General features: G+C 44.6%; 1 long non-coding RNA gene across 1 annotated transcript; it reads left to right on the forward strand.

The window, feature by feature from the left end:
• Positions 1-11,183: 11,183 nt before the first annotated feature.
• LOC133259774 (uncharacterized) lies at positions 11,184-15,112 on the forward strand. The gene is made up of 4 exons (XR_009740521.1): positions 11,184-11,267; positions 13,548-13,773; positions 13,901-14,059; positions 14,914-15,112. It is a non-coding gene; the product is annotated as an uncharacterized LOC133259774 (long non-coding RNA).
• The last annotated feature ends 5,677 nt before the right edge of the window (positions 15,113-20,789 follow it).

The raw sequence follows: 20,789 nt of genomic DNA on the forward strand, positions 1-20,789 counted from the left end.
GACTGATGCCTGAACATTTGTCTTCTGACACCTGGAGCCCACAGGCATTAAAACATTTTAATCATTTATAGTGTCAAGGGGGAGTTATTCACTCAAAGAAATAAGGGATTCACAGCATGATAAGGGGCCCATTTGGGGAGACATGACTCTGGACCAGGTCTCCATCGGTTCCATGTCCCCATTTGGACCAGGTTCTGCTCACTTGGGAGCCTGTACCTGGGCAGAGAAGAGAGTCTTTTCATCCCTAGTCAGACATTCAGCCTCATATTCCTTCCACGTACCTGCTATTCTCTGTCCTTGTTGGATTCAGAAGCAGGCAGTACTGTGCCCAATCCACTTAGGCTCAGAGAAGTTCCACACACTCTCTGAACCTCACTGACACCATCTGTAAAAGAGAAGACAGCAGGTGGAGGTTTTCAAGCTCTTTGCACAAAAATTCCAAATAACCTAGAACCTATACAGGCATATCTGACATGTGAATAACTGCAGGCAGAAAGTCAGGAGGAGGGTCAGAAAGTGAGTTTATGACTTCCAGGCACTGTTAAGGTCACACAGACACACACACAAAACCCTTTGAGCTATGCATAGTAGATTGAGAAGAACAAACATCAAATGTTCAGTGCCAGTGGGAGGACTCATTCTTGCTCCCTACTTCCACCTGCTGGATCTAGCATCCAGCAGCCTAGAGCGCCCATCAGAGGCTGGGAGCCTTCTGCCCGTCTCTGAGGTTTCATGGTCACCCCTGAGGCAGAACAACAGCATCACTCAAAGGTTACAGAAAACTCTGAAGTGCTTCTGATGCCCTATCCAGCGCAGGACAGGGACGCTCTCTTCCCACTGGGCGTGTGTGTCATCCTTCTCAGGGTGCCAGTCCAAGGCGTCAAAAACATGCCCTAGCATTTATCAGCTCTTGGCAACTTCCCTGATCGCGCAGCCTTCCATCTAGTTAGAACAGACAGTACACTTTGAGATGATCATGAACCACTTCTTCACTTAAACATGAAAAACCTGAGGCTCAGAGAGGATGAAGAAAGGCTTTCCAAAGTCACAGAGTGCGCTCCAGCTGGGTCCACAACCAAGATGTAGAACTAACTTCCTGATTGTGTTGTCAGTACTGCATCGTTTCGTGCAGGTTAGTCCCGAAGATGAGATCAATATTCTTGAGTGATGGGACAGCACATGGAAATACGTTGATGGAAACGTATAGAAATGGAGAAGATGGTGCAGATGGAAGCAATTTGGCTGAAATGATCCTCCACAAATCTGTCGAATCAGCTATTCTCAATGTTAAGGCAATTATCCTCAGTGGGGTCTTTGGCTCCCCCTTATTCTTCCTTTTCAATGATCTTGGCTCCTTGTCTTTTCTACTTTCACAATATTTAGAACAACAGCTCTGGTAGACTCTTTCAGCCTCTTTCACTGTTTAAGGGACTGATGGAGCCCTTGGCAACAATCTCTCCAGCTTCCTCCTTTTACAGTTGATAGAACTAAAATCCAGAGGAGGGAAAGAATTGCCCAGCGTTGTTAGTGAATCAAATATATTGTAGTAAAATGCAATGGAAACAATGTTGTTTGAACTGGCGTTTCATGATCAATGAGATGGTGCATCTTTCAAATTGATTCAGGTATTAGTAATGCTTTCTCCCCCTCCAAGAACTGCCTTTTCATGTCCTTGTTCCCTTTTCTATTGAGCTGTTCTGATTAGCTTAATTGCTTTGTCACAGCTCCTCCTTTTACATTTATTTTATTTATTTTATATGGAAATATAGTTGACATATAATACTGTAAATTTAAGGTGTGCCACATATTAATTTGATACACATATATTGAAGTATGATTGCCATTGTATCGATAATTAGTGCCTCCATCATGTTACATAATTATCTTTTTTTTAGTGGATGAAATAAGTTCTAGTCTCAGCAAGTTTAAAGATCATAATACAATATTATTGTACATATTCGGTCTACTGTGGATTAGATCTTTAGGATTTATTTCCTACTCTTTACAAATTTGTACCCCTAAATAATCTATCTCTAATACCTCCCCATACCCAAGAACTACCGTTTTTCTCTCTGTTTATATGAGCGTGCCTTTTTCAGATTTCACATATAAGTAATATCATACAACACTGCTCTTTGCTTGACTTACCTCACTTAGCTTAATGTGTTCAAGGTCCATCCATGTTGTTGTAAGTGGCAAGCTTTCCTCCTTTTTCACGGCTAAATAATATTCCATTGTATACATGTGTGTCTGTGTATGTCACGTCGTCTTAGCCATTCATCTGTTATGGGCACTTAGGTTGTTGCCGTACCTTGGCTATTGTGACAAACGCTGCAATAAATGCAACCATGCACATACTGTTTGTCTATCTCGGACTGATTTCACCTAGCCTGGTGTCCTCAGGATCCATCCCCTCGTCACAAATGGCAAGCTTGTCTTAATTTTTTATGGCTGAATAACATTTATATATATGAATAATGGAATGAAATATTGGAAAAATCAAGAATTTAGCATAAAGACCTAAAAAAGGACAGAGTAAACCAAAGGGCAACTAAAAGGAAAATAATAATAAAGATAAAACCATAAAATTTCTAAAATCAGGAATAGGAAAACAGTAGGAGATCTAATCAATAAATAAAAGTCCTATTTAAAAATTACAAGATAGTGAGACCACGAGCTTTTTAGTTAGTTGGTTTAAAAAAAAAAAAAAGGAAAGAAGCAGAACTAAATATAATAAAACCTATTGGTGGAAATCACCATGGAATAAGAAAAAGTGATCCTGAGATATTTCGCAGATCAGCTTCTTTTCTCGCCCCTTTTGGCTGCTGTCCTGGCCCCAAGGTCCTGAGGATGAGAAGGCTGGGTGAGGGATGAGCCGGCTGAATAATATTTCAGCATTACTAAGTGGGACTGAAAACAAAGCTCATGAGATTTAGAGTACAGGCTTTTAAGTAGCTCATTTGCCAAACCAATCAAAAAGGATTTTTCCTAAACTTGACTTGCATCTCAGAGAAGACAGGCCTGGCAGAACTGGAGGAGAGCAGTAAAGATGCACAGAGGAAAAGCATAATGTCTTGGCATTGCCTTCCCTATACAACCTTGAATAGACAAGGGCCATGACCGTGGCCTGAGAAGGGTTTGGTGACACTCAGGAATGAGGGTTTGGGTCACACCACCAGGTAAGCCACTGAGAGTAGCTCTGATGGTAGCTGAGGACAAGGAGACTAGAACGGGGTGATGAGGAGGGGTGATGATGATGGTGAGCAGCTGTAGCAGGGGCTGGGGCTGTAGTTTGCCCCACAGACCCCTACCCTCTATGGTTTCCTACAGGAAGAGAGCCCACCAGAGCTGTTCCCCAGTGTGAACGGAGATATGGATCCCCAGAGCAGAAGGAGGGGTGCAGCTCAGAGTTCCTTCAAGAAGCAGCTCGCCACCCAACTGCAAGGAGTGTGTTAGCTGATCACAGACAGCAAGTGCTTCTCAGACACCTGGTACTTGAGCTGAGATCACACTATACCCGGGGAAGCCCCTGGCCAGGAACAGAGTAAGGCTGTCGTTCAAGGCTCTTTCCTTTTCTGCCTAATGGAGGACCCCCTTTTATGGAAAATCCTTGCTCCAGAGCTTCCCCAGGGGGCTGGCAGGGATGCGATCAGGTCAGCAACGTGATGCTCCTGGTACCTTGCCGGGAGCCGGCATATTGCATATTGAGTGCATATTGCATATTGAGTGCAGCACTTTCCACAGCATCATCTTTCAGGATCTGGAATAGCTCAACTAGAATTCTATCACTGCCAGGAGCCAGCATGAGGAGCTCCACCCATGACAAAGGTCATGAGGAAGGAGGCTCAGCATACGCAAAGGTGGGATCAAGCCTCAGGAGTCCCCCTGGAAATTCTCGAGCATCTACCCCCAAAACCAGAGTCTGCCTACTTTCTGCTTTGTGCTTTCACCTACACCTCTGACTTTATGGGAGGCTGTCCCCCACTACCTCTCTCTGAAAAAGAGTTAGCTTACAGCTCCAGTTAATAATTCCTGGGTGTGACAGTGTTTCAACCTACAAACTCCTTTGAAAATCCTCTAGCCTGCCTGAATAGGTTTTTCCGGCCACGTGTGATTGTTCAGAGCCTCCCAACTGTGAGAGGCAGGAGATGTTCTAAACTGTCTAAACACAGATTCCTTTGAGTAGTTAAAAGATTGATTAGAAATTGTATGGGTGAAAGGTTTTTTCACTTATTGGGCCAATGTTTGCTGCTAAGTCTCCATACTCCTTACCTACTGTGTCCTTGGCAGTGTATTGATTGATATAATGGGTGTATAGAAATGTAAGTAGTAGCCTCAATGTTTGTAACCTTGGTCCCTTGAGTTAATTCTTTTCTTGATTGAGCCCACCTCACCTTTGCACTATAGGAATGCAGCTTTGTCCAATGCTTTTTTGGAGGCTGGTGCCTGACTTTGGAATAATCACCTTTAGAGAAAGATAAGTTTCTTAAAATGTTAACAGGCCTCCTGGCCAGAAGATGATGTAATTCACCTGAACTTTTGCATATGATAAGTTTGAAAGACTGGCTTCGATTAGAACCAGGAACTGCTGTCCTTGCATGACTCTACCCCTTCCCCCATTATCCTCTATGCATAACTTAAGGTATAAAAAGTACTTTGGAAAATAAAGTGTGGGCCTTGTTCACTGAAACTTGGTCTCCCCATGTCGTTCTTTCTCTTACCTTCTGGCTGAATTATTCAACCTCTTTTCTCCACTGAATTTCCTCACTGAGCTATCCTTATTCTATTACTCTTTATATCTTTGATAAATATTTAAATAAATAGGTCGCCTATGCCGTCTCTCCTTTGAATACCCTGGATCAGCCGGGGCTGGTCCCCGGCAGTACCTAGTCCTGCATCCTCTCCTTCCCTTTCACTGATGTTACTTTGCCATGAAACTTGCACTGCTAACTCTGTCTCAGCTTCTGCTCCCTTGAGAATGCAATCTGCAAAGCGTGGCTCATGGAATTATGAGGATTCAGGCTCAGGGCACTGTAAGAATGAGTGTCCAGGAGGCGTGATCACAGCCAACCACAGCTCCACAACCGTATGACGTGGACACCTTTACTCTGGTCCTGGACACTCCCCGCAGCCACCAGTAGTCCCTGACTGGCTGCTGCTGTGGATGAAAATACTACATTGCCCTGCAGAAGGCTGCCCTTTGGTCCTTGCTGCTTAGGGTCGCTCAGTGGAGATCTAAGTGTCAGGTAGGAGCATCAGATTCGCCAGGCATCTTAGTGCAGCCCTAGGTATCAGGGTGAAACAAAGTGACTCATTGGTTTGTTCAGTGTCTGCAGCAGGGGTCCAGAATGTCCATCAAGACTCAAGTATGGGGACTTCCCTGGTGTTCCAGGGCTAATCCTCCCTGCTCCCAATGCAGGGGACCCGGGTTCAATCCCTGCTCGAGGAACTAGATCCCACATTCTGCAACTAAGAGCTTGAATGCTGCAGCTGAAGTTCCCGCATGCCACAACTAAAGATCCTGAGATGACAGAAGAACTCACCTTCCACAACTAAGATCCAACACAGCCAAATAAATTTAAAAATTTTTTAAAAAAGACTCAAGTATGAACTTGAAAGGGAGGTACCAAAATACAGTGGGCAGTCAACAAAATCAGATACCCTCTGCATACTCCCTATGAAACTCCAGAGACTCTTCACATTGGTGGTTACAAAGGGGACATCACAAATGTTGCCACCTCGGAAACAGAAGCCACACCCCCTGGTCACCATGGCAACGTCCCTGGAACGCACCTTCTCTTATCGGACTCCTCTTCTGCCAGTTTCTCTCTTAGCAGTAGTTTCTTTCACAAGGTCAATTTTAATGGATCTGAATAGTTTTTCTACCCATTTTATTTTACTTATTTGGTTGCTCTGGGTGTTAGTTTCAGCACTTGGGATCTTTAGCTGCAGCATGAGGAATCTAGTTCCCTGACCAGGGATTGAACCCAGGCCCTCTGCATAGGAAGCGTGCAGTTCTTAGCCACTGGACCATCAGGGAAGTCCCTCTAACCAGGGAATCAGTGAAGTTGCTCAGTTGTGTCCGACTCTTTGCAATCCCATGGACTGTAGCCTATGAGGCTCCTCCATCCATGGAATTTTCCAGGCAAGAATATTGGAGTGGGTTGCCATTTCCTTCTCCAGGGGATCTTCCCCACCCAGGCATCGAACCCAGGTCTCCCACATTGCAGGCAGATGCTTTACCATCTGAGCCACCAGGGAAGCCCTCAGTTCAGTTCAGTTCAGTCCAGTCGCTCAGTCGTGTTCGACTCTTTGCAACCCCATGAACTGCAGCACGCCAGGCCTCCCTGTCCATCACCATCTCCCAGAGTTCACTCAGACTCACGTCCATCGAGTCAGTGATGCCATCCAGCCATCTCATCCTTTGTTGTCCCCTTCTCCTCCTGCCCCCAATCCCTCCCAGCATCAGACTCTTTTCCGATGAGTCAACTCTTCGCATGAGGTGGCTAAAGTACTGGAGTTTCAGCTTTAGCATCATTCCCTCCAAAGAAATCCCAGGGCTGATGTCCTTCAGAATGGACTGGTTGGATCTCCTTGCAGTCCAAGGGACTCTCAAGAGTCTTCTCCAACACACAGTTCAAAAGCATCAATTCTTCGGCGCTCAGCTTTCTTCACAGTCCAACTCTCATATCCATACATGACCACTGGAAAAACCATAGCCTTGACTAGACGGACCTTTGTTTGCAAAGTAATGTCTCTGCTTTTCAATATGCTATCTAGGTTGGTCATAACTTTCCTTCCAAGGAGTAAGCGTCTTTTAATTTCATGGCTGCAATCACCATCTGCAGTGATTTTGGAGCCCCCAAAAATAAAGTCTGACACTGTTTCCACTGTTTCCCCATCTATTTCCCATGAAGTGATGGAACCGGATGCCATGATCTTCGTTTTCTGAATGTTGAGCTTTAAGCCAACTTTTTCACTCTCCTCTTTCACTTTCATCAAGAGGCTTTTTAGTTCCTCTTCACTTTCTGCCATAAGGGTGGTGTCATCTGCATATCTGAGGTTATTGATATTTCTCCTGGCAATCTTGATTCCAGCTTGTGCTTCTTCCAGCCCAGCGTTTCTCATGATGCACTCTGCGCCCTAAATCCCTCTAAAGTGGGATTTTAATCCCAAAATATCTTCCAGCTTTCCGACACTAGATGGCGCTTGGTCTTCCCTAGTCTGCAACTGAGTGTTTTTAGACACTAAAATAGTAATTCTTCAATACTTGTCCCAGGGTTGTTTACTCCTGAATCACAGTAGGGTGCCCCCTCCCCCACTGCCTCTGGGCAGAATGATGTCACATCTTGTCCAGCCAACACTGCCAAAGCCTTGGGCATCCGTTCTGCTTCTCTGCCTGGAAGTGAGATGCCGCAGCCACTGGCTGCTGGGAGAAATCCTCACTTCTTCCTTTCTCTGTGTCTGCTTCTAACAGTCACTAGTCCTCACACCCATGACAGTGTTTGTGCATGGGTTCTTAAAACCAGCACTCTTGCACACGTGGTGGCTGCAAAGAAGGCAAGGTTTCTGGACTTTCCACCTGCTATAGGGGATGAGCCTCAACCTCCCACTCCCAAGACTGACCTGGTGGGACACTCCCTCCTTCCATGTATGTTTTAGGAGTCCAGACATGAAAGTTGTCTAAAGCACCTCATTCCTGCTGTGAGCACTGGAGCAGCTCTGCATCCTCCTCTCCGATTCTGTGTTCTGGTCTCAGCTTCTGACCTACAGTTTAACCACCTGTCAAAAAGAAGGGGATTGGGACTTCCTTGATGGTGCAGAAGAGAAGAATCCGCCTGCCAATGCAAGGGACATGGACTCGATCCTAGTCTGAGAAGATTCCGTGTCCTCTGAGCATCTGAGCCTGTACACCAAAACTAGAGAGTAGCCACTGCTCCCTGCAACTAGAGAAAGCCTGCGTGCAGCAAGGAAGACCCAGTGCAGCCAAATATAAATAAATAAAGCAATGTGCACATGTTAAAAAAAAAAAGGATTTTAAAGAAAGGAAAGGAATTGGATGGAGCAGGATGGCTCCAATATTCTCTAAACCACCTACTGCCTCATCAAGCCTTTTCCACTCTGCCTGTCGTGGTGAGAAGAGAACAAGGATGATGGGAAAGGTGAGAACTTCTGGGGCTGCATGATGTTCAGTTCAGTTCAGTTGCTCAATCGTGTCCGACTCTTTGTGACCCCATGGACTGCAGCACGCCAGGCCTCCCTGTCCATCACCAACTCCTGGAGTTTGCTCAAACTCATGTCCGTTGTGTTGGTGATGCCATCTAACCATCTCATCCTCTGTTGTCCCCTTATCCTCCCACCTTCAATCTTTCCCAGCATCAGGGTCTTTTCAAATGAGTCAGCTGTTCGCATTAGGTGGCCAAAGTATTGGAGTTTCAGCTTCAACATCAGTCCTTCAAATGAGCACTCAGGACTGATCTCCTTTAGGATGGACTGGTTGGATCTCCTTGAAGTCCAAAGGACTCTCAAGAGTCTTCTCCAACACCACAGTTCAAAAGCATCAATTCTTCGGCACTCAGCTTTCTCTATAGTCCAACTCTCACATCCATACATGACAACTGGAAAAAGCACAGCCTTGACGAGACGAACCTTTTTTTGGCAAATTAATGTCTCTGCTTTTTAATATGCTCTCTAGGTTGGTAATAGCTTTCCTTCCAACGAGTAAGTGTCTTTCAATTTCATGGCTGCAGTCACCATCTGCAGTGATTTTGGAGCCCAAAAAATAAAGTTAGCCACTGTTTCCCCATCTATTTGGCATGAAGTGATGGGACCAGATGCCATGATCTTAGTTTTCTGAATGCATGATGTTAGTGAAGTCAATAAGAGATGCTCGCTGAGGTTCCCAGAATGTGCAGTGCAGCCAGGAAATATACGGTTAATTGGGACCAGCTCAAGTGCTACCGCACGCTGGCCAGAGACACAGTGTTCCCTAGCTGAGGAACTTTTTGCTGAGATGAAGCTCTGATGTCATACCTGCATGCTCTGTGTGCACCCCGGGGTCACTGATAATTCTTGGACATTCTTTGGCCACTTCTTAGGCTCTCCTTGTCCAGAACCTCCTTAGATGAGGAGACTCTGTCCTAGCCAGCCATGGGTATCTGCCCTCGGGTGTCCAGTGTGACAGGGGTCATGCACAGACACCACAAGCTTCTCAGCTTGTCCCAGATGCTCAGAGTCACAACATTCTGTTGAATTGGAGTTGGAGATTAGCCAGACAAACACTTTCATTTCAAAAAGTAGAAAACTGACGTCTAGGGGCATCATCAAAGTTCACACGGGGAGTCATGGGCGGACCTGGGGCTAGGAGCTACCTGTCCTGATATTATCTCTTTTCTTTTTCCATGGGGTGTTTTTTTCATTACTGTATTTTATCACTGCTTTTACTCTAATAGCATTGCCTAATAACTGTTCCCATTTTATATAGGATGTTGACTAAAGTAGAAGGACGAGTAACCTTTCAAAGAAAGACTTTATGATCTATTCATTTGATCTGAACGGGATTTCAAGTTCATGGCAGGAATTCCAGAGTAACAGAATTTTTCAACCCAAAGTGTAGAATCAGGGACTTCCTTTATGGTCCAGTGGTTAAGACTCTGCTTTCACTGCAGGGGGCATGGGTTCTATCCCTCACTGGGGAACTAAGATCCCACGTGCCCATCTGGCATAGCCAAAAAAAACCAAAAACAAAACCCAAACAGCAACAACAAAAGGAAGATAACAGAAACAAAATTCCCAAAGTATAGAATTAAAGATAATAATCAAAGAATTGGGCAGGAGTTGAGAAGTCAACTATGAACTGAGACTCTGCAATTTGCCGAGTCAGCCATTATCATGAGTGTCCTGCATCATTTTGGCGCCCTCTCAAAGATGTCTCTGCTTTTCTCTCACCAATTTACTCCTCACCAGGCATAGACCTTTGCTTAGACTCTTGGAGTGTTTCTCCACCAAGATGGGTCCTAAGGGACCAAGTCACCCATTTTATAATGACTGAGACAGAGACCAGTGGTGGACGGAATTTGTGCCAAATCAACAGTGGGAAACCAGTCTCATGGGAAACAAAAAGAATCGTGTTGACTTTCATGTGTATTTCTTTAACTACAGGCACAGTTATGTATATGGATATGCTACTTGCATAAAGTTTCTGCCACCCATATGTTCCTGGCCTGTGTCCATGTTTATATTAGGTGATCTGTTTTCTTTACTGCATTGTAAAATGTCTTTCTATACATTATAGAATATATATTCCTATTGTACGTATTTACTCACATTTTCAGAATTTCTAATTTTTTTTCCTAGTGTAGGATTGATCTTGCCCTACAAAAGTTTTTCATTTGCTTGTGGTTAACTGTATCAGTTGGCTTTCTGAAATCATTCCCACATCTGTACTGTACAAAACTTTTAATTTCATGGCTGTGGTGTCTTTTAATTTCACAATCTGCAGTGATTTTGGAGCCCCCCAAAATAAAGTTAGCCACTGTTTCCGGTGTTTCCCCATCTATTTGCCATGAAGTGATGGGACTGGATGCCATGATTTTAGTTTTCTGAATGCTGAGTTTTAAGCCAATTTTTTCACTCTCCTCTTTCCCTTTCATCAGGCTTTCAGAGGCTCATCACTTTCAGAGGCTCTTTAGTTCTTCTTCCCTTTCTGCCATAAGGGTGGTGTCATTTGCATATCTGAGGTTACTGATATTTCTCCTGGCAATCTTGATTCCAGCTTGTGCTTTATCCAGCCCAGAGTTTCTCATGATATACTCTGCATATAAGGTAAATAAGCAGGGTGACAATATACAGCCTTGAAGTACTCCTTTCCTTATTTGGAACCAGTCTGTTGTTCCATGTCCAGTTCTAACTGTTGCTTCCTAACCTGCATACAGGTTTCTCAAGAGGCAGGTCAGGTGGTCTGGTATTCCCATCTCTTGAAGAATTTTCCACAGTTTATTGTGATCCACACAGTCAAAGGCTTTGGCATAGTCAATAAAACAGAAATAGATGTTTTTCTGGAATTCTCTTGCTTTTTCGATGATCCAGCAGATGTTGGCAATTTGATCTTTGGTTCCTCTGTCTTTTCTAAAACTAGCTTGAACATCTCAAATTTCACAGTTCACATATTGCTGAAGCCTGGCTTGGAGAATTTTGAGCGTTGCTTTACTAGTGTGTGAGATGAGTGCAGTTGTGAAGCAGCCGTGAAGAGAGACCCTACGTCCAAGGTAAGAGAAACCCCAGTAAGACGATAGGCGCTGAGAGAGGGCATCAGAGGGCAGACACACTGAAACCATAATCACAGAAAACTAACCAATCTAATCACATGGACCAGAGCCTTGTCTAACTCAATGAAACTAAGCCATGAAGTGTAGGGCCATACAAGACAGACGGGTCTTGGTGGAGAGTTCTGACAGAATGTGGTCCACTGGAGAAGGCAATGGCAAACCACTTCAGTATTCTTGCCTTGAGAACCCCATGAACAGTATGAAAAGGCAGAAAGATAGGACACTGAAAGATGAACTCCCCAGGCTGGTAGGTGCCCAATATGCTACTGGAGATCAATGGAGAAATAACTCCAAAAAGAATGAAGAGATGGAGCCAAAGCAAAAAGAACACCCAGTTGTGGATGTGACTGGTGATGGAAGCAAGGTCCGATGCTGTTAAGAGCAATATTGCATAGGAACCTGGAATGTTAGGTCCATGAATCAAGGCAAATTGGAAGTTGTCAAACAGGAGGTGGCAAGAGTGAACATCTACATTTTAGGAATCAGCGAACTAAAATGGACTGGAATGGGGGAATTTAACTCAGATAACCATTATATCTACTACTGTAGGCAAGAATCCCTTAGAAGAAATGGAGTAGCCATCATAGTCAACAAAGGAGTCCAAAATGCAGTACTTGGATGCAATCTCAAAAAATGACAGAATGATCTCTGCTCGTTTCCAAGGCAAACCATTCAATATCACAGTAATCCAAGTCTATGCCCCGACCAGTAATGTTGAAGAAATTGAAGAAGTAGGGAAAACCACTAGACTGTTCAGGTATGACCTAAATCAAATCCCTTACGATTATACAGTGGAAGTGAGAAATAGATTTAAGGGACTAGATCTGATAGACAGAGTGCCTGAAGAACTATGGACGGAGGTTCATGACATTGTACAGGAGACAGGGATCATGACCATCCCCAAGAAAAAGAAATGCAAAAAGTAAAATGGCTGTCTGAGGATGCCTTTCATATAGCTGTGAAAAGAAGAGAAGTGAAAAGAAAAGGAGAAAAGGAAAGATATACCCATCTGAATGCAGAGTTCCAAAGAATAGCAAGAAGAGATAAGAAAGCCTTCCTCAGAGATCAGTGCAAAGAAATAGAGGAAAACAATAAAATGGGAAAGACTAGAGGTCTCTTCAAGAAAATTAGAGATACCAAGGGAACATTTCATGCAAAGATGGGCTCAATAAAGGACAGAAATGGTATGGACCTAACAGAAGCAGAAGATATTAAGAAGAGGTGGCAAGAATACACAGAAGAACTATACAAAAAAGATCTTCATGACCGAGATAACCACGATGGTGTGATCACTCACCTAGAGCCAGACATCCTGGAATGTGAAGTCAAGTGGGCCTTAGGAAGCATCACTACGAACCAAGCTAGTGGAGGTGATGGAATTCCAGTTGAGTTATTTCAAATCCTAAAAGATGATGCTGTGAAAGTGCTGCATTCAATATGCCAGCAAATTTGGAAAACTCAGCAGTGGCCACAGGACTGGAAAAGGTCAGTTTTCCTTCTAATCCCAAAGAAAGGCAATGCCAAAGAACGCTCAAACTACCAATGCAAGATAGTATCCATAAATCTCCATATTAAGGGACTTCCCTGTGATCCAGTGGTTAAGAGTCTGCCTGCTGACGCAGGGATACTGATTTAGTCCTTGGTCAGGGAGGATTCCACATGCCACTGGGCACCTAAACCCCTGGCCACAACTACTGAAGCCCGCACATCTTAGAGCCTCTGAGCCGCAACAGGAGAAGCCATCACAATGAGAAGCCCGCACACTGCAGCTGGAGAGTAACCCCCGTTTGCTGCAACTAGAGAAAGCCCAGGCACAGCCAAAATAAATATATTTTAAAATAGGAGAGTTGGTTTGGTTTTTTTTAGAAAAAAGCTCCATTTTATTTTGCTAATAGCTTATTATTGTGCTTTGTCTTTGTACCTGTGTGTGTTTCAAAGGTTAATTTGTTCGAAGGAAACTCTTCGAATGTACCCCTTTTTGAAATCTGTGGGGAGGGTTGGGTTTACATTGTCCTGCATACATGGTGAGAAGGGGAAAGAGTTTGTCAGACCGGATAAGTGCCCTGGGAAAGACCATTTCCTCCTATTTGCCTCCAAAACCACTGCATAAAGCAAGAATGATTACGGGCCGGGCCAGCCCAGATACTCCCTGAAGGCGAGGGAGCACTTGTGGGCTCTCAGAGGTTATGCCTCAGAGGTTATTACAGTTCCTTTTTCAAGGATGAGAAGACTTGATACTTCCTGGTCAAACGCAGGCGCTTTTGACCTTGGACCCTGGGAACTACAGCTCCCCCTGCTGGCCGCTGCCTGCCAGAGCGATAACAAGACATCCAGCCTCGTTCACCCACACTCTTTGCTTCCATTATGAAGATGAGCAGCTTCTCTGCGCTCCCCGTGATCTTCCTCCTGCTCTGCTTCCACACGGCACAGCCGGGACCCCGCAAGGGTGCGTGGAGGGCGCGGCGGTCCTCGGTGTGGTGGGGGTGGGGGCACGCTTTCTCCGAGAAGCCGGTGGGACACGCTGGCCCTGGTGCCCAGGGCCCCCCACCTCACCTTGTGGCATTTTTCCCCAGCCGTCCAGAAACCTGGATATTGCCCAGAATTTTTTCTTTCCTGCCCTTTCGTCCTTTTACCTATGTGCCGGCGCGATAGAGGGTGCAAGGGGACCAAGAAGTGTTGTTTCTACAACTGTAGGCGTCAGTGTATGGATCCCTGGGTATCGTTGGAGTGAGGTGAGAAGCCCTACATCTGCCCCCCCCCCGCCCCCTCCACTTTGCCCCTGGAACGTTCCAGAAGAACCAGGTCTCCCAGAGGGAGTGGAGGACTGTCAGTGCCCTTAGATTTCATGGAGATAAGAGCTTTTAAATTGAGATCTGATCTGGGACTTCCGAGGCTCAGTGGTTGAGACAGAGGGTTTCCATTGTAGGGGGGCCCTGGTTGGGTCCCTGACTGGGGAAGTAAGGTCTGGTCTGTCTGCCCCAAAACTCGCCTCAAAGACAGTGAAGAGAGAGGCCCTTCAAACCTTCTTCAGAAAAAGCACCATTTGTGTCTTAGGCATTGTTTGGTGAAATGACAAGGAGGTTAGAATGAGATTATCTCTAAGCTGTCTGAACTGTTACTGAATTTTTATCATAACTGTTTTCCAGGGCCTTTTTTTTTTTTTCTTTAATGTTTGTTTATTTGGCTGCACTGGGTCTTAGTTGCAGCACGCAGGATCTATGATCTTCCTTGAAGCTTGTGGGATCCAGTTCCCTGACCAGGGATGGAACCCCGGCCCCTCCCATTGGGAGTGCAGTCTTGGCCACTCGACCACCAGGGAAGCCCCTGGCCATTATTTTTTCTAATCGCTCATAATAAGGAAGCACTTTCCTCTTTACATTTAAACAGTGAGGTAAGGGGTTCTGAGATTATAATTCTTCAGCATGGCTCGCCTAGAATTCCCGAACCCTGATTCCTTGGAAGTGCATCTCAGCATCCTTGGGAGCAGTATGCAGGGTGCAGACCATAGTGGTCGTGGGATCCAGTCCGTGTTCCCCTCAGGGTCCGCATCATCCCATGTCTCTGTTTCTCTCTCTGCTCTCCCCAGGTAGAAACCTCTCTTTACAGGTTTCTTGAGAAGGCTTGAGAAGACGTGGGGGAGTCCAGTCTCAGACTTGGATGCCTGATCTCCAGTGCTTCCCTGCTTGCCTCATTCCACAAGACTTCTTTTTATCAAGAGTTGAATGCTTCTCGATATGAAAATGCCACAAAGAAATAAAGTGTTCTCTATTTAAAACTACAGGAAAGTCTATGGCTACTGAGTCTCTCCCCTGCCCCCCTTCTCTGTCTTCAACCTTTTGTGGGGGATCCTTAGGTGACTGTATAAAAGGATGGGATTACTGTTTCACGTTTACTCTTGACAAGTGCCTGCTCTTCTGTTTTTCTGATACGTTTTTTTATTAACGCCTCCTGACACTCAGACTCTCTGTTCGTTAAATTCCCAGGGCATTTTTGAGTCAGAGTTTCTGTGTTTGGATGCTATGAAAGATGTACATTCTTATCCTGAGGTGGAGGGGCAAGTCTCTTCACTACATTGTCTCTGGTACGCGCTGGTCGCCTTTCCACTTGTGGGAGTTGTATGATGTAGGACTAGACTTGGGACTTTAGGGTTGGAAATGGAGTGGAACGTGGCCTTAGTTTTAAGCTACTTTAGGGTCTAAAATCTAGGCCTTCATAAATTTAGAAAAGGAAATTCTGCTTAACAACCTTGAATCTTAATTTAAGGGGTCTAAGACCCTAACCTACCTAATAATGAAGTGTTATTTAGCCATGCATTTCCTCTCTTTCTGCTTTGTGATTCTTTCTTGATTTGGGATCACATAGGGATTTCAGTTCTTAGAGAGTGGTCTTCAAAAAACGTGTTTTTCTTTTCTACCTTCATGAACTGTAAAAATTCCCTTGATAAATAGACAAATATCAATTTTGAAATTTATGAAAATTTGAAATATATATATAGTATAGTCTTAATTATCCATCTAGTTATAACCTTTAATCACAACAATAACTTTCTGTTCTCTCACAGACAGAAAACCAGAAGGCAGGTGATTTAAGCGCTAATGTACAAAGTACTTCAGTAAACACTAATGTCACCAAGAGCATAGGAACATTCTATTAAACATGTTAATTGATGCTCAATCTACAATATATAAATATACTTAAAAATATATTTTATTGGTGACTAATGTTTTGTGTTCTCTGTCTTACTAAGAAATTGTCCAGGTATCCAAGGATGATGTACTAGTTAAAGAATAGGAGAGAGAAAAAGAAGAAATGCATGGTAAATTGCTGAAAATAAATGGTAGACATTTTTTAAAAGTATATTTTTCTTTGACATGTACATCTTAAATTTTTGAAGAACTGCTTATTTCCTAGAATGTTTTAAGTTGATATTTATTGCTTCATCATAATTTATATCATGGCAAGTGATACATTTTTTGGTACATGATGAATATTGTCATTAAAATAAAATGAGCACCTCATTCTTTTTCATGGTTTCTAAGAGGGTGTAATTTAACCGCCCTCTTCATTTGAGAGTAATGTCTATGAGAAAAAAAAAATTCTTTCTTTTTCTAATATTCTTCTGCCTCCTCGCTTCCTTTCCCTTCATTGCTTGAACAATTCAAACCGAAAACAAACAGGTGAGTGACTGAGCTTAAGGTCCCCTGGACGGCAGATGTCAGGGTTAGATTAGAGCACCAGGGGTTTCCCGGGGGGAAAGGCTTGTCAGGGGTAAATGGGTGACAAGCGGGTGAGGGCAGCCATCAGACCAGGTGCAGGAGGGACCTAGCGAAGGAGGGAAAGACGGAAGGTTGAAGAGGAAGGGTCTCAGAAGACAGTGTAATAGTAAAGAAGTGCTGGCCTGGCTGAAGGGGAGGGTTTGAATCGCAGTCACCTACTGGGGCTATCTCAGAATGGGCAGGGGTGGAGGGGTGCCTGGCTAGCTGGGGGGTGGGGGAGCGTCTCTTTCTTTCCTAGAGCAGAGGTTCAACCCAGTCCTTCCACTGGGCATCCCGGAAAGGGAACCCTGACAAACAGAGCAAGTTCTGGTGAGGGCGTCATCTGGGAGTGTGCCTGGACCACCTGAAAGGATCCCTGCATAGACAGCGCTGTCTGCCACGTCCTGTGAGTGTCTCACCTGCTTCCTCCCTCCCTCTCTCTCCTCTCATTCTCTTCCTCTCCTTTGTCCCCTTGCTCGTCATCTTCTTTCCCCTCCGTAGCCTTCTTTTCATTTCTGGTTCGTTTTATTACTGTCTTGCTCTCCTTTCCCGTCTTGCTCGTCCTTCCCTCAGTTCTCATCCAGTGTTCTCACATGTGTGCTTTACTTTCTCCTCTCTCCTTCTGTCCTGCTTTGTTCTGTGTGCCTGTTCTCTTTCTCTGGGCCAGAAACACCTGTGTGGGAGCCCGGCGCATTCCCTCAGGAGTCAGCACCATGTCATGGCCCTTGTCAGGCTGTCCTTAGTGCCTGCCCCTTGCCCGCCTCTGGGCCCTGTCTGCTCCCCCGCGGCCTTCCTTCCGGTTTCTGGGGAATCCTTTCATCTTCCTGGGAAGCTGGTCTCTGAGCCCTTTAATTCACCTCCCTCCTTTGTCTATGTTGTATCTCTTGAGGAAGAGAAAGCAGAAGACTCTCCCCTGCCCCAAACTCCCTACTGGGGCTGGAGCTTCCAGCCAGCCCCTGCCCCTGCCCCCCTGACGGGTGCCAGGATGGCCAGCAGTGTTCAGAGAAGAAAAAATGCTGTCCTCGTATTGGTTGCATGAAAGGCAGGAATCCTCCAGCTGTTCTGAACCCATGAGACAAAGATCGAGACAGAGGGCAGGGGATCTTGGGATGCTGGTGTTCAGTTCAGCTGCTCAGTCGTGTCTAACGCTTTGTAACCCCAGGGACTGCAGCACGCCAGGCTTCCCTGTCCATCACCAACTCTCGGAGCATACTCAAACTCATGTCCATCACATTGGTGATGCCATCCAACCATCTCATCCTCTATCATCCCCTTCTCTTCCCGCCTTCAATCTTTCCCAGCATCAGGGTCTTTTCCAATGAGTTGGTTTTTTGCATCAGGTGGCCAAAGTATTGGAGTTTTAGCTTCAGCATCAGTCCTTCCACTGAATATTCAGGACTAATTTCCTTTAAGACTGACTCGTTGGATCTCCTTGCAGTCCAAGGGACTCTCAAGAGGCTTCTTCAACACCACAGTTCAAAAGCATCAATTCTTCAGCGGTCAGCTTTCTTTATAGTCCAACTCTCACATCCATACATGACTACTGGAAAAACCATAGCTTTGACTGGATGGACCTTTGTTGGTAAAGTAATGTCTCTGCTTTTTATTATGCTAAGTTGGTCATAGCTTTTCTTCCAAGGATCATCTTTTAATTTCATGGCTGCAGTCACCATCTGCAGTGATTTTGGAGCCCCCCAAAATAAAGTCTCTCACTGTTTCCATTGTTTTCGCATCTATCTGCTGAAGGTGGCTGGGGATAAGGGCTAGTCTGGTATCTGCCATTGCCAACTTTGTGAATTTTGATGGCTTGATCAGTTGATGGAACCTACCTTCAGCCTGACTTGAGATCAGCCACCAGTCAGTCCAGCAGGGAGCGCCCTGGGTTAAAGGAATCAGATCTGCCTTCATGAGATGCCTAGGCCTCAGTCTGGGGACTGGGGCAGTTAGCTTCCATGCAGCAGACTGGGCTGTGGTCTTGGACAGTGGGAGGGTTTCAAGCTCCAGACCCGCTCTCTCTAATTCAGGTGAAGCCTGGGAAGTGTTCAGTGGTGAGAGACACTTGGAAGCTGCTTGGCATTGACAGGAGGGCAAGTGTAGAAAGTGGTGCATCGTCCCTGAGGAAGTAAGAAGTCGGCCGGGCTCAGATCTCTGAGTCATCTGCCATCAGTATCCCTCAGCCTGACCTAAGTCCCCTGGAGGTCTGTGCTTTGTGACAGGGGGCTGCCTCAGCAAAACATTGGCCCTTCCACAACATCTCCCGCTGGGCACAGAACCTCAGAGGATCACATTGCAGGGCCTCTATGCCTGACCTCTCACCTGGGCGCCAGGCGGGAGATGGTCTGGAGAAGCTTGGAGAAGCAGCCCTGACTTAGGGTTCATGAGACTGAGGTCTGAATGTCAGCTTTGCTTGACCGACTTGTTGCCTTGGGCAGGTGACAGTGCCTCTCTGACACAGTTGAATGAAAGCCCAGAAATGGACCTTAAACATATTATGGCCCACTAATGTTTGACCTGGGAGCCAAGTATACTCAGTGGGGAGAGGAGAGTCTTTGCAATAAATGGTGCTGGGAAAACTGGATATCCTCAAGCAAAAGAAAGGCATTGGACCCCATCTACACCACTTACAGAAATTAGTTTGAAATGGAGTAAGGACTTACACATAAGACCTGAAATCATTACATTATGAGGAGACGACAGAGGATGAGATGGTTGGATGGCATCACCGACTCGATGGGCCTGAGTTTGAGTAAGCTCCGGGAGTCGGTGATGGACAGGGAAGCCTGGCGTGATGCAGTCCATGGGGTCGCAAAGAGCTGGACAGGAGGAGCGACTGAACTGACTGAACTGACTAGGAGAAAACAGGGAAAACACTCTTTGACATCAGTCTTGGCAATGATTTTTTTGGCTACAACATCAAAATCACAAGCAACAAAAGCAAAAATCAGTAAGTGGAACTACATCAAACTAAAAAGCTGCACAGCAATATCAACAATCAACAAAATGCAAAGGTAACCTAATGGATGGAAGAAAATATTTTCAAATCATATATCTGATAAGGAAGTTAATATCCAAAATCTGTAAATAAGTCATATAATCAATAGCAGAAACAAAAACAGACCTCCCAATAAAAAATGGACAGAGCACGTGAATAGACTTTTTCCTAAAGAAGACGTACAAATGGCTGACAAGTACATGAAGAGGAACTCAACATTACTAATCAACATGGAAATAGCAAGTCAAAACCACAGTGAGATATTGCCCTACATCTATTAGAATGGCCATCATCAAAAAGAAAAGAAATAAAGTGTTGTTGAGGAGGTGGAGAAAAGAGAACCTTCACGTACTATTGGCTGGTACATAAATTGATAGAGCACTATGAAAAACAATATGGTGGTTCTTCAAAAAATTAAAAATAGAGCTACCATATGATCCAGCAATCTCACTTCTGGGTATGTATACAAAGGAGATAAAACCACTATCTAGAACATCTTAAAAAATCACGATTTTTTTTGCGTTTATTTCTAACATGAAGGATAGTTTACTTTAAACACTGATTTTGCTAAACAATATAACTGACAACTCTCCATCTCAGCTCACAGAGACCTTCCTCATTCTATTTTTTTTAAGTATTGTCCAAATATTTTATTGTGCTGATACATCACAGTTTATTATCCCATTGTTCTCCTCCTGCACAGATAAGCAATCCCTTGCTATTACAAATGACGTTACGGATTGTGCTAACATGGCTGTTGACACATGTCTTCAGAGTAGATTCCTAGAAGTTAGACTGTTGACAGGCTAGAAACATGTCATTTTGTTAAACATTGCTCAATTCCTATCCCCAGGAACTGCATTATTTTGGATTCCTACCAGCTATGTCTGAGAAAGACTGTTTCCTCGTAGTCTTAGTAATGGAGTTTGCTGTCAAGCTTTTGAATTTCTGCCAGTTTGGAAGACAGGGAACAGTATAGTTTCAATGTGTAGGTTTCCATTCACATACCCAAACCACAGTGCTTTAACTATAGGGGCATTATGGTGTATTTTAACATACGTAAGGCTAGCCTTTTTTGCTGCTTTTCTCTTTTAGGGGCTTCCTAGTGTTCTTGCCTGTTTACTTTTTATATGAAGTTTAGAATCAACTTCTTAAAATTTATTGGTACTTTGTTGAAATTATACTAATGAAGAAATTTGACATTTTTATTATGTT

The sequence above is a fragment of the Bos javanicus genome, chromosome 13 (genome assembly GCF_032452875.1).
Source record: "Bos javanicus breed banteng chromosome 13, ARS-OSU_banteng_1.0, whole genome shotgun sequence".
NCBI lineage: Eukaryota > Metazoa > Chordata > Mammalia > Artiodactyla > Bovidae > Bos > Bos javanicus.